Below are 13,235 nucleotides of genomic sequence, written 5' to 3' on the forward strand. Positions count from 1 at the left end.
ACGATATTTTCCAAATATTACGATCATGTTCAAATCGCAAAGCATTGAGAGAGACATTAAGTTGAAGCCAAGGGATTCAACAAGCATGACTATATCCATGTGTTGATCCTTTGAGATTGCAACTCTACCTAGACCCAATACCTTACTTTTACCAGTGTCAGCAAATGTGATGTGACTCTTGTCGGATGGACATAAGGTTGAGTCCATAAGAAGGCTTCTTTTGCCAGTCATGTGGTTGGTACACCCACTATCAATAATCCATTCTAAAGACGCTGGTGTCGTACCCTACAATGCAGTTGGGGGGATAGGCTTCACGAAGAGAATTGTGAAGCAAAAACATTTGACGAACCAGTGGGTTATGAAAGCTTAGATCCAGATTAGGACTGATAGGGAGAGTAGCAAGCGATTCAGGAACGAAGTACATAGTAAGACCATTCGGGCATTTGATCTTGCGCCCTACAAGATGTTTAAGGTCCCCAGCAATAGCGTTAGACGATTTTGGTTTTCTGCTGGAGACCTTTCCCTGCAAAAGAGAGTTAAGCTTTCTTAGCCACCCATCTTCAAGGGTGGCTTAGAAGCGATAAGTCTAAGTGCAGCGTCTGAGAACTTTGGCTTTGGAGCCCTAGCAAAAAGTCTTGCAGGCGGACAATAGTACTCATAAGAATAAGCAGAATAGTTCTTGGTCTTATGAACATGGCGGTTCGATGAACCGCGCTCATATTCATAGGCCTAAGTATGGTTTCCCTGCAAAGCATTTGCGTTGGTGCAACTCAGGTGAGTCCTCTGTCTGTATGAAGCCTTTGGACTGTATGAAGCCTGTGGTCTGGGGTTTGTCTTCTTCACCTGTGGTGTCATGATGACATTCGCAGGAAGATTTTCCAAACACTTTTTCGGCACCCAGATCTTCTTCATAGGCAGCCCATTCCTGCAGTTAGTACCAATATACCTGGCAAACACTTCACCATTCTGATTCTTAAACAGTTTATAGTTTGCATCAAAGGATTCATCAATGATAATGGGGTTAGCACAAGTGAAGCCGGATAGATTGGATGGATCTGCTGAAGGTTCCTTTGCAGCAACCCATGTGGTTTTGGGGTACTGCTCAGGTTTCCAGTAAGAGCCATCAGCATTCATTTTCCTTACGAACCCAACACTCTCTTTCCTCGGGTTTCGGTTCAGAATCTGCCTTTTGAGGACATCACATAGTGTCTGATGCCCTTTAAGACTTTTGTACATCCCTGTTTCAAGCAATGTCTTCAACCTAGCATTCTCATCAGCAATAGCAGTGGTATCCTCAGCAGAGGGGTTAGTTACCACATCAACAGTTGAAGATATTGCAACAGTAGCAGCAGTAGAACATTCAGCAACAGAAGTAGCATTATCACGCTCAATGCATTTAAGACATGGTGGTTCAAATCCTTCCTGAGCGGAACTGATCTGTTCGGTGCGAAGTGACTCATTTTCCTTTTGAAGATCTTCATGAGCCGCTCTCAATTTCTCAAGATCTTGCTTCCTTTGAAGATAATCATAGGAAAGCTTTTCATGAGTTGTTGAGAGCGTTTCATGACGAATTTCAAGTTCCTCATACTTAACATGAAGATTTTTTATGTCTTCAATTAAGGACTCAGATCGAGTCATTTCAGCGCCTAACAGATCATCGCTTTTGTCTAACAGTTTTTGAACATGTTCCATAGCTTTTTGTTGTTCAGTTGCAATTTTAGCAAGTGTTTTGTAGCTGGGTCTTGAACCACAATCAGAGTCATCTTCACTAGATGTTTGATAGTGAGTAGTGCACGTGTTTACCTTGGCACCGCGTGCCATGAAGCAGTAGGTAGGAGCAGAGTAGTCTTTGTCATTTGCATTGGTGTCGGTGATGAAGTCATTGTCTTCAGTGTTGAAGATGGACTTGGCAATGTATGCTGTAGCCAGACTTGCAATGCCAGAATCAGACTCCTCCTCAGACTCCACCTTCGCCTCCTCAGAAGCGGACTCCTCCTCTGAATCCATTTCCTTGCCAACAAACGCACGTGCCTTGCCAGATGAGCTCTTATTGTGTGATGAAGACTTTGAGGAAGACTTGGAAGAAGACTTTGAGTATTTCTTCTTCTTCTTGTCGTCAGTCATATTCCTTGCTCTTCTTCTTCTTTTTGTTCTCATTTTCCCACTGCGGACACTCAGAGATGAAGTGGCCAGTTTTCTTGCACTTGTGGCATGTTTTCTTCTTGTAGTCATGAGCAGAAGCTTCATCATTCCTTGAGCTTGACCGTGAAGACTTCCTGAAGCCTTTCTTCTTGGTGAATTTTTGGAACTTCTTCACAAGCATAGCAAGTTCCTTTCCAATGTCTTCAGGGTCATCAGAACTGCTGTCAGATTCTTCTTTAGATGAGGAGACAACTTTTGCCTTCAAGGCACGAGTTCACCCATAGTTTGGACCGTAGATATCTCTTTTCTCAGAAATCTGAAACTCATGTGTGTTGAGCCTCTCAAGTATGTCGGACGGATCGAGTGTCTTGAAATCAGGACGTTCTTGAATCATCAGGGCTAGGGTGTCAAATGAACTGTCAAGTGATCTCAGTAGTGTCTTGACGACTTCATGCTTGGTGATCTTAGTAGCGCCGAGGGCTTGAAGCTCATTTGTGATGTCAGTGAGTCGATCAAACGTGAGCTGGACATTCTCATTGTCATTTCGCTTGAAGCGGTTGAAGAGGTTGCGAAGGACACTGATTCTCTCATCTCTCTGGGTTGAGACGCCTTCGTTGACCTTGGAGAGCCAGTCCCAGACTAGCGTAGATGTTTCCAAAGCACTCACACAGCCATACTGTCCTTTGGTCCGATGACCACAGATGATATTCTTGGCAGTAGAGTCCAGTTGAACGAACTTCTTGACATCGGCAGCAGTGACACCTTCTCCAGCCTTGGGAATGCCGTTCTTGACGACATACCATAGGTCAACGTCAATGGCTTCAAGATGCATGCGCATCTTATTCTTCCAGTAGGGATATTCAGTTCCATCAAAGACGGGGCACGCAGCAGAGACTTTAATTATCCCTGCAGTCAACATAGCTAAAACTCCATATGGTTAAACCGAATCACACAGAACAAGGGAGTACCTTGCTCTGATACCAATTGAAAGTGTGTTATATCGACTAAAGGGGGGTGAATAGGCGATTTTTATGAAAGTCTTCAAAACGTGGAAGTTTCGAAGACAAACGATAGAAATAAACCTATTACCATGCAGCGGAAGGTAGACTACACTAGGTAAACCACAGTCATGTATTCAATGAAGTGAAAGCACAATGACTAATAGTAGCTAGGTAGTAAGGATCAGGTAGGAAGATATTAAGAAGCCAAACAGAACACGCAGTCACTGAGTGAAGACAAAAGATAGTGTAATCATACAATGACTTCACAAGGACCAATAGTAAGTAAAGGGAAGGGAAGGATGAAACCCGTGACTCGTTGAAGACAATGATTTGTTGGACCAGTTCCAGTTTTTGTGACAACTGTACGTCTGGTTAGGGCGGCTAGGTATTTAAACCTGAGGACACACAGTCCCGGACACCCAGTCCTGAACACGCAGCTCAGGACACCCAGTCCTCACCGTATTCCCCTTGAGCTAAGGTCACACAAACCTCGCCCAATCACTCTGGTAAGTCTTCAAGGTAGACTCCCAAACCTTCACAGACTTCGTTCACCGGCGATCCACAATGTCTCTTGGACGCTCAGAACGCGACGCCTAACCGGCTGGAGGATTCACAGTCCTCAAGTGTAATAAGTCTTCAGATCACACAGACAAGAAGACTTAAGTGATGCCTAACACTCTTAGGCTCTGGGTGGTTAGGGCTTTATCCTCGCAAGGAATTCTCTCTCAAAGGCTTCGAGGTGGGTTGCTCTCAAACGACAAAAGCCGTACTCTAACTCTGAGCAGCCAACCGTTTATGGTTGTAGGGGGTGGGCTATTTATAGCCACTAGGCAACCTGACCTGATTTGTCCGAAATGACCCTGGGTCACTAAGGAACTGACACGTGTTCCAACGGTCAGATTTCAAACTCACACGGAAACTTTACTTGGGCTACAAGCAAAGCTGACTTGTCCGACTCTGGACAAGATTCGCTCTCATAGTCTTCACTCGAAGACATAGGTTTTGGTTAAACATCACTTCATTTATTCTGACTGGTTCTCTTGGACCCCACTTAACAGTACGGTGGTTCCTATGACTCAACAAAGAAGAAAAAGAACTACGAAAGATCTAAGTCTTCGAGCTCCATAGGCTTCATGCGATGTCTTCTCTTGTCATAGTCTTCAATGTGAATATCTTCATATACCACCTTTGACATCAATGTCTTCATACATTTTTAGGGGTCATCTCTGGTAGGAAAACCGAATCAATGAGGGACTTCTACCTGTGTTATCCTGCAATTCTCACAAACACATTAGTCCCTCAACTAGGTTTGTCGTCAATACTCCAAAACCAACTAGGGGTGGCACTAGATGCACTTACAGTTATCGTTACTTCCATACTACTTTGCTACTAAGTACTTTGCTGCAGATATTAAGTCTTTTAGGTGTGGTTGAATTGACAACTCAACTGCTGATACTTGAGAATATTCTTTGGCTCCCCTTGTGTCGAATCAATAAATTTGGGTTGAATACTCTACCCTCGAAAACTGTTGTGATCCCCTATACTTGTGGGTTATCAATGGGCTAGGGATAACTTATTTTAGCGTTGCTATTTTGAAAGACATGATTGCTTGTTGATGTGCTTGAGTATTTAAGTATCATATCAAAACTAGAATATTGCTTTGAACCATATAAAAGTTCAAATGTCCATGCTATAAAGAAAAGAAAATGAGATGATATGTTAGGCAGCATTCCACATCAAAAATTCTGTTTTTATCATTTACCTACTCAAGGACGAGCAGGCATTAAGCTTGGGGATGCTGATACGTCTCCAACGTATCTATAATTTTTTATTGTTCCATGTTGTTATATTATCATTCTTGGATGTTTTATAATCATTTTTGGCATTTTATATCATTTTTCGGTACTAACCTATTGACATAGTGCCAAGTGTCAGTTGTTGTTTTTTGCATGTTTTTTTCATCGCAGGAAATCAATATCAAACGGAGTCCAAATGCAGCAAAACTTTTTGTTGATGTTTTGGACCAGAAGACATCCAATAGGCCGGAGAAGTGCCCTGGTGGGTTGTGCCCACCTCGGGTGCCCCCCGTACCGCCTCTTTACTCTATAAATACCGCAATATTTCAGAAACCCTAGGGGAGTCAACGAAAATCAATTCCAGCCACCGCAAGTTCCAGAAACACCAGATCCACTCTAGACACCATCTCGGAGGGGTTCATCATATCCATTGGTACCTCTCCGATGATGCGTGAGAAGTCTTTTGTAGACCTTCAGGTCCGTAGTTAGTAGCTAGATGGCTTTCTCTCTCTCGTTTGATTCTCAATACAATGGTATCTTGGAGATCCATATGATGTAATTCTTTTGCGGTGTGTTTGTTGGGATCCGATGAACTTTGAGTTTATGATCAGGTCTATCTCTTTTTATCCATGAAAGTTATTTGAGTCTTCTTTGATCTCTTATATGCATGATTGCTTATAGCCTTGTATTTCTTCTCCGATATTTGGGTTTTGTTTGGCCAACTTGATTTATTTATCTTGCAATGGGAAGAGGTGCTTTGTGATGGGTTCGATCTTACGGTGCTTGATCCTAGTGACAGAAGGGGAACTGACACATATGTATCATTGCTATTAAGGATAACAAAATGGGGTATATTTCTAAATAAATAGATCTTGTCTATATCATGTCATCATTCTTATTGCATTACTCCATTTTTCCATGAACTTAATACACTAGATGCATGCTGGATAGCGGTCGATGTGTGGAGTAATATTAGTAGATGTAGGCAGGAGTCGGTCTACTAATCTTGGACGTGATGCCTATATAATGATCATTGCCTGGATATCTTCATGATTATTTGAAGTTCTATCAATTGTCCAACAGTAATTTCTTTACCCACCGTTTGCCATTTTTCTTGAGAGAAGCCACTAGTGAAACCTACGGCCCCCGGGTCTCTTCTTTGTTATATTTGCCTTCACGATCTATTTTTATTTTTAGATCTATTAATCCAAAAACCCAAAAATGCCTCGCTCAATTTTATTTGCTTTTATTTGCATTTATCAATCTACTATAATTTTTATCCCGTCTACTTGAAAATTTCTGTCGCCGTTACCCGAAAGGGATTGACAACCCCTTTAATATGTCGGGTTGTGAGTATTTGTTATTTGTGTGCAGGTGCCGTTCACGTAGTGTTGCGTGGTTCGCCTATTGGTTCGATAACCTTGGTCTCATCACTAAGAGAAATACCTACCGTAGCCGTGCTGCATCATCCGTTCCTCTCTGGGGAAATACCGATGTAGTTCTAGTAGACATCAGTGTTCAAGCAAGAGGCGCTGGTCAACTCCCATCGCTCCGCTCTCAACATTAGCTGCGACCGTTGGTGGTACTTCCTCCATTAGGCGGAGTTAGAAGCCGCCTTCAAGGAGATCACCGAGGCGACGAATGAAGTCTATAGCAAGAGCGAGGACGAGTACGATGTCGCTAGCTCTGCCCTGCCTGTGTCCCACCGTCAAGATCAGGAAGTCGGCACGTCTGTGGGTGCTGCCAGCAATGAGGAATAGTAGAGTATGGGAGGTCAATGGCGCTAGCGTCCCAGGAAGGCCATCGCTCTTTCACTCCCACTGAAGCCAAGCTTGTCGGGCTTAAATCATCAGTCGATTAGCCGCTTGCATGCTGTGGAGGTGGAGCTTCAGGTCCCTGGGCTCATGGCCTACCGAACACGGGGAACGGGCGCTCACGATCATTTAGACTAGGTTTAGAGTATGGTTAAGTCCAAGTGTGTCAAAATATAAAGAGTTTGCTCCAGTTTAGATGAAAAGCTTCTGGTTTTATGTAAAACTTCTCCAAGTATGAATGAATATCATCTGCTTTTTAAATATGCATCAAATTTATTCAAATTCGTTATTTTTCTTCAGAATTGGGGGTACTCATAAGGAGGTTGTTTGTTTAAGTAAGAACAACACCTTACCACCATTTTTACTTTGGTTACTTTTTACTTGCTACCAATTATCTTGCTATCAAATTATCTGTCACAACTACTTTACAACACTTGCAGAGAATACCTGGCTTAAAACCGCTTATTGATTCCTTCTGCTCCTCGTTAGGTTCAACACTCTTACTTATCGAAAGGACTATGATTGATCCCCTATACTTGTGGGTCATCACATCCCTATGTCATCTTTGGCTAACTGGACGTCCATCCAAATCCCTCCACCATGCTACAGCCAATGAAACTCGGCCCTAGCCACGTACTCACCACCGTAGCCATATATAGTGCAGTTGTGGTGGTGCACAATACTAGCGCGGTGCGCCAAACTAAGGTGCCCCTTTCCCAGGCATCCCAACCATGATCAACACCCTAGAGATGGCTAGAGATCAAAGTTCTATGGTTGGAGTGGAATCCCATTGATATCAACATAAGGATATGGAGCTCTCTCTAAAAAAATGGATATTGGAAGTGTACGCTTCGCTAAGGTTGCCCTCTGAGAGTTGGTGGAATGGGTGGGGGTATATATAGGCAACACCAAAAATCCAACCATTATACACCTTTATATGCATAGTTCAGTGGGACTGGGTGAAACCACTCGATGAGACCGACCTATACAGAAGGTTTGAACTTTAGGCTTTCCGATGAGACCGGATGAAACATCTCGGTGTGACCATGTCGTGGTGACCTAACCTCTTTCCACTTTTCCGTGTCACCGACCAAAATTGGTCGGAAATTCTGATTGAATTTCAGTTGGGAACAGATGGTTGACCAATGCTCTTCGGTGGGACCAAGTTGCTAGGGTTTGGGCAACGGCTATGTCAAGTGTATCTCGGCGAGTCCGGGTGTATGTATTTTGGTGGGAGCGAGATGAACTTAGGGTTTAGGACATGGTGGAATGTGGGAAAATGTTTGAGACTTTTGGAGCAATATCCCTAAGCACTTGAGCAGTTAGACCATCATCATAACCTCATCCCCTATTAATAGAATTGCCTTTCCTATGAACTCAATGTGATCTATTAAGGCTTTGCCAACATTTGTCCTTAGCATTTGAGGGGTCCACTTTCACATTCCAAAGGTTTGCCTATCTTGAACTTTTCTTGAAATATACTCAAGGGAAATATTAGTTCAACAACAAGCATGTTGACATGAATTATCAAAACCACCAAGGGAGTGCATGTGCTTTCAGTTTGTCAAACATGGTTTCATGTTTCTCCGGATTATATTCGTTACATCATCATGATAGAGTTGTCATGAACTAAGCAATAAAAGGCAACACTTCCCCGAAAAAAATGTATTCAACAACCGTGGACTCAAGGCTGCCGTTCTTGACTATGGTGGTAGCATGTTTCACCTACCACCGCAATGTGTGATGGTAGGGTAGAGGTCAAATCGTGAGATACTTTCAAACTAGCATCATTTCATGCTAATCTTGTCAATAAAGGTCAAAACTGTGATTTTAGTCCACAAACTGCAGTTGTTCAACAGAGGTGTTGCACACTACCGAACCTTGGTGGAACGCCGATGCGTGCTGCCTCAACATTTGGATTTCGTACTTGGTGGCAAGATAGTTCTTAATGCAAGAATGAAGGTGCGGGAAGTGGTGTGTGGTCATGATGCTGATTTGGTGGCGCTTGTCTAATGAAAGAAATGGTAGGTCTTCCAATCAGAAATTTTAGTATGTCGTGGACACATGCGCAGACCCGAATTTCGTGATGCATCGTGGTCTGCAGGTGGTTGCCCTAAGCAGCTTGGGCTTTGGGTCACTAGGTTGTGCGGTGTTGTGATTCAAGAGAAAGCGGCGTCATATCGTGGTGACGGCCTTGGAAGGCTGTGTGTGTGGACCATGTAGGATGTGGCAGAGCGGATGGATGTCGAGGCGGCAACCCAGAAGGCGATGTTGGCGGACCATGCAGGGTGTGGCAGAGTAGATGGAAGTCGGGGCGGCGGCCTCGAGAATGCGTGGTCATCGAGTATGTGGGCCTTGTGTCGCGTGGCGGCGAGGTTGCTCTCGACGTTGGTCTTCGACGTGTCGAGCATTGTATTTGCTGCAGACTGTTGTGGAGTAGTTCCATCTTCATCGTTGCGCCAGGGGGCGGGGTGCGTCGCATTCTGCTCCTCCCATAGCAGTCACGACTTCTCTTCGGCAATGGTGGGAGGTCAGCTAGTTTGGTGGAGCAAGTCACCGTTGATTTGTGTATGCTTGGTTGGCATGTTTATGTGATGTTCGTCATACTATGGATGAGAGTGGGTGTGGCCCTGTTGTGTCGAGTTTCGAGTAGGCTTTGGCCTTGTGATGAGAGTGGTTATGGCCCTTCATAGTATTTGTTGAGTGGGTTTGATCATTGTTGTATTGGTTTTGCCCTTTTTCCGTAATTAACCAGGCAATAATCTTCTTAATTAATAAAAAGGGCAAAGCTTTTGCCTCATGTTAAAAGGAGGATCTCACCTGATCATGCCCTCGAATCAGGCTTTCGCCCCAGGCACACTCTGAAGGACTAGTTTATCCAAAGCGCTTCATCCACCTTGACTTCCCACCACCCCACAAAAGCATAAGCTTAAACCCTTTGTTGTTTGTCTTCGTTCATAATTCAATAGGTGAAAATCATGTGATGGAATGTGATGTAAGGTTAAAAGCAGTGAAGATGCGCCTTGACGAAGCAAAACTCTGGTGAGGTAAGGGGAAAAGAAAAGAAGAAACAGGGCTTATGGCCCTCCTTCAACACAAGGTATGTCTTAGCATGTAACAATATTATACCCAATGAAAAAGAAACTGTGAATTAACGGGTCCCTACATTTATTTATGATAAAGTATGTTTAGTATGTCTTCCCCCAAAACCGACATATCTCAAGTCACGTCTTAGTCTAAGTGTTTACAATAAATTATGTTCAAAAATCCGTCCCTTAAAACCGACAGAGCTCAAGTCACATTTTAGTATAATATATTTACATATGTTCACAATCCCCTTCATCACATCTTAATGTCAATTGGTGAAGGCGGCGGAGATTTCCAAGGTCCACTCTTGTTCTGCATGTAAACAAAAGCCACAACATCAACAATGTGTGAAGATCTCTGAAATAGCAAAATAAAATCTTTATTGAAATAGCAAAATCTATAATGCACGAACATGTTATTCGCTCTTTACTTGTTAAGCCATTATAGCTGTTTGGTTACAAAGACGTAGGACAGTGATAAAGTAGTAGGCATTGCCTCAACCACCAAATGATTTAAGTGGAGAACATATATGCAAACAAGATATCGATATTTATGATTTCTAGGTGCATTAGTAATAGTGCATACCAAGATGTGAACATCTGATGTGCCTTAGATTGACAGATACTTTGTGCCAAAGTAATTTTGAAATGTCAATTACCTTGCTACTAATATCTATGGTTATAGCAGAAGTGTGAGACACCTTGTTGGCAGCTCGCACAGGGTAGAAGTATGCATCAGCCTGAAAAATGTACAGTTAATCACAAATTCTTTCTGGCAAAAGATTGGTAACCTTGCTGCACTAGGAGCCAACTCAGACTTCTCCAAAAATATGCAGTGCAGCAAGGATTTATCACAAAAGACACCACCAAGTTAAATCATCGGTGAGTTAGGTGAAAAAACAAGTGTTTCAGAAAGAACAGAAAAGGCTTCAACCATTCTTTAGTTTTATATCATGGTTTATTCAGGTGGCTAGCCAGGTGATATTCTAGAAGGCACACCAATAGAGAGAAATTGCTGGAGACAACGGAAATTAGCGCACAGGGTAATTCAAGAGAATAGGCTAGTAAGTGGCATTGATGTTCCATGAGTTCTTCACCAGATGGACGCATTGTTGTTTGTTGAGCAAGGGTAGCCCAATAGAGTTTACGCATCGCTCAGCAGTGATCCGCAACCTTAACCATACCCAACCAATGCAGCACCTGGAGACTGAGAGCTGATGGGTGTGACGGGTACAAAATGCAACATAAAAGCACCAAATTTTGCTTAAACTACAATGCAAATATTTCGACCCCCGAAACTACAAAACCTGCTAGTTCTAACCCCTTCATTATCTCTCTAGATGAGACACATTAAACCTGTCGGTGTTTTTGGGCGTTTGGCCATATTGGATGAAGTGGACACATAGAGACCACTCAGCAAATCAAACACAACGGAAATTCGTTACTGAATGACCCCACAATATCCCCTCCCTCTGTCCGCCTCCCTCTTCATCCATTCCCCTCCTCCTCCCAGAAATTCACACCATATAACATCAAGCCACGGCATGGGACCTAACGATTCTCGGATCTTTCCCGCAAAAAAGAAAAAAACGATTATCGGATCGAGCAACCAAACCAAAAGCCCTTAAGAACAAATCAGGTCTAGGGTTATACCGGCGACTGGCCGCCGCCTGCCCCTCCTGCCTTCACCGCTTCCTCCGCCCGCCTCTCCTGCCAGTCCCCCGCCGCGCCACCTGCCTCCCCGGCCTGCAGCGCTTCCTCCGCCTGCTTCGCCGCAACGCGTGTCGCCGACGCCACCATGGTTCTAGCCCTTCCTAGGGTTCTGCGAGACGCGGTGTGGGGTGTGGGTGTGTGCGTGCGCGTGTGTGTCTTTTTTTTTTAGGATTTGGGATGATCCCACATTTCAGTGGCGTAGCCAGGCCCCACGTCGCCCGGATCGTGGCGCCCGATCTCTTTGTTGACTGTAGAGTCGTCGACATTACTTTGTTTTTCTAGGATTTGGGAGATGATCTCACGTTTCATGCACATGATGATGTATGTTTTTTTCCTAGATTGCTTTCTGATACGGGTTTGGGGGGAGGTAATGCTGGGCCGGAGGCCTGTGTTGTTCCACGAAAAGAAGAAGAAAAGAGTTGTTCCAGAACGAGAAGTCACCGAAAACGAGCAGAAGGAGGGCCAAAAGAACAATGTTGTTTCTCAAAAAAAAAAAACAATGTTGTTGCCTGCAGGCAGAGCAGGCCCATGGTAAAAGCGAGCATTGTAGCCCGCCTGAACAGGCAGTAAGCCCATTGGAAATGCCGGTACTGCAGCCCGGTCGGAAGCACCCGAAAAACGAGCAGGAGGAGTCTTCAGGAAGAGCAGGCCGTAGGCCCATTAGAAAGGCCGGCGATGCAGCCCGGTCGAACTAATTTTCGAAAGTCTCTCAAAAAAATAATTTTCGAAATTCGACTAAAAAACTAATTTTCGAAACAAAACTCAGTTTGAAAATATTTTCAAAAAAAAAAATTTACCTGTGCATCGCCTGATGGAACTACGTACCCTCCGGGGCTGCCATGAACCGAACTGGCAGGTGCTTGTTAAGTTGCTACCCTTCGTCTCTCTCGTTGCCTGGAGCTGTAGCTGGTGGCTATGGTTGTTAGCTGGCGTTGATTGTTGAAGAAGCTATGGAGGTTCTCTCTGCTGAAGCTAGGTACAGCTGCAACGCTAACGTTCATAGCGTGGATGACAACGCCTCCGCCTGACGGCCTGAAGAGCACGCCGGCTGTTCCTTTGGTAGCAGGGGCGGAGCTTTTGAGCATGAATCTAGGAAGGGGCCAACAAAACTTTAAACATGTACAGAGAGTGTTTACAAACAAATAATCAGTGCGTTCGGATGCTCACCTTTCAGCTACGGGGGCACTCCCCGCTGGCGAGGCTGCATACGCCTCCGCCTCCTCGCCCACCTCCGGTGTAGCGAGGTATAGGAGAGATGCCATGACCAACGGCAGCACGACCTGAAGGAGGCCGCCGGGTGGAGGCGTGAGGAGGAGGAGGAGGAGGAGGCGCGAGGGAAGCAAGGGCTCGAGCAGCTACGGCAGCGGGAGAGCTTTGCAGGCGACGAGTTGCCATGGTGGTACCTAGAGGAAGGAGGAGGGGTAGCTACCCAAGAGCAAATGCTTCAGCTGCACATATATACTATAACTCAGGCGTACGCTGTCAACCACTGCGGAGTTCCAGTGAACGTTTCTAGGCTCGAGCCGACTCCAAGCTAGTCTTTGAGATTGACGTTAAGCTCGAGCTCGAGCTCAGCGCAGCATAGTGGTGACTAATGAATGTTAGCGAGTTGGACGATGCGCATGCGACAGCGACACAACGAAAACGACTCATTGTAGTAGTACCTGATGCGGCTCGCGTTCG

At 44.6% G+C, this 13,235-nt stretch overlaps 1 long non-coding RNA gene across 2 annotated transcripts; it reads right to left on the bottom strand.

The window, feature by feature from the left end:
* Positions 1–9,886: 9,886 nt before the first annotated feature.
* LOC119302080 lies at positions 9,887–13,235 on the bottom strand. 2 transcript variants are annotated; one of them, XR_005147334.1, is made up of 5 exons: positions 13,217–13,235; positions 12,720–12,977; positions 12,350–12,641; positions 10,499–10,579; positions 9,887–10,152 (listed from the first exon to the last, which is right to left on the bottom strand). It is a non-coding gene; the product is annotated as an uncharacterized LOC119302080 (long non-coding RNA). The 2 variants fall into 2 exon arrangements; XR_005147333.1 differs by lacking the exon at positions 13,217–13,235 and having other exon boundaries at positions 12,720–13,130.

The sequence above is a fragment of the Triticum dicoccoides genome, chromosome 5A (assembly GCF_002162155.2).
Source record: "Triticum dicoccoides isolate Atlit2015 ecotype Zavitan chromosome 5A, WEW_v2.0, whole genome shotgun sequence".
NCBI classification, from domain to species: Eukaryota; Viridiplantae; Streptophyta; class Magnoliopsida; order Poales; family Poaceae; genus Triticum; species Triticum dicoccoides.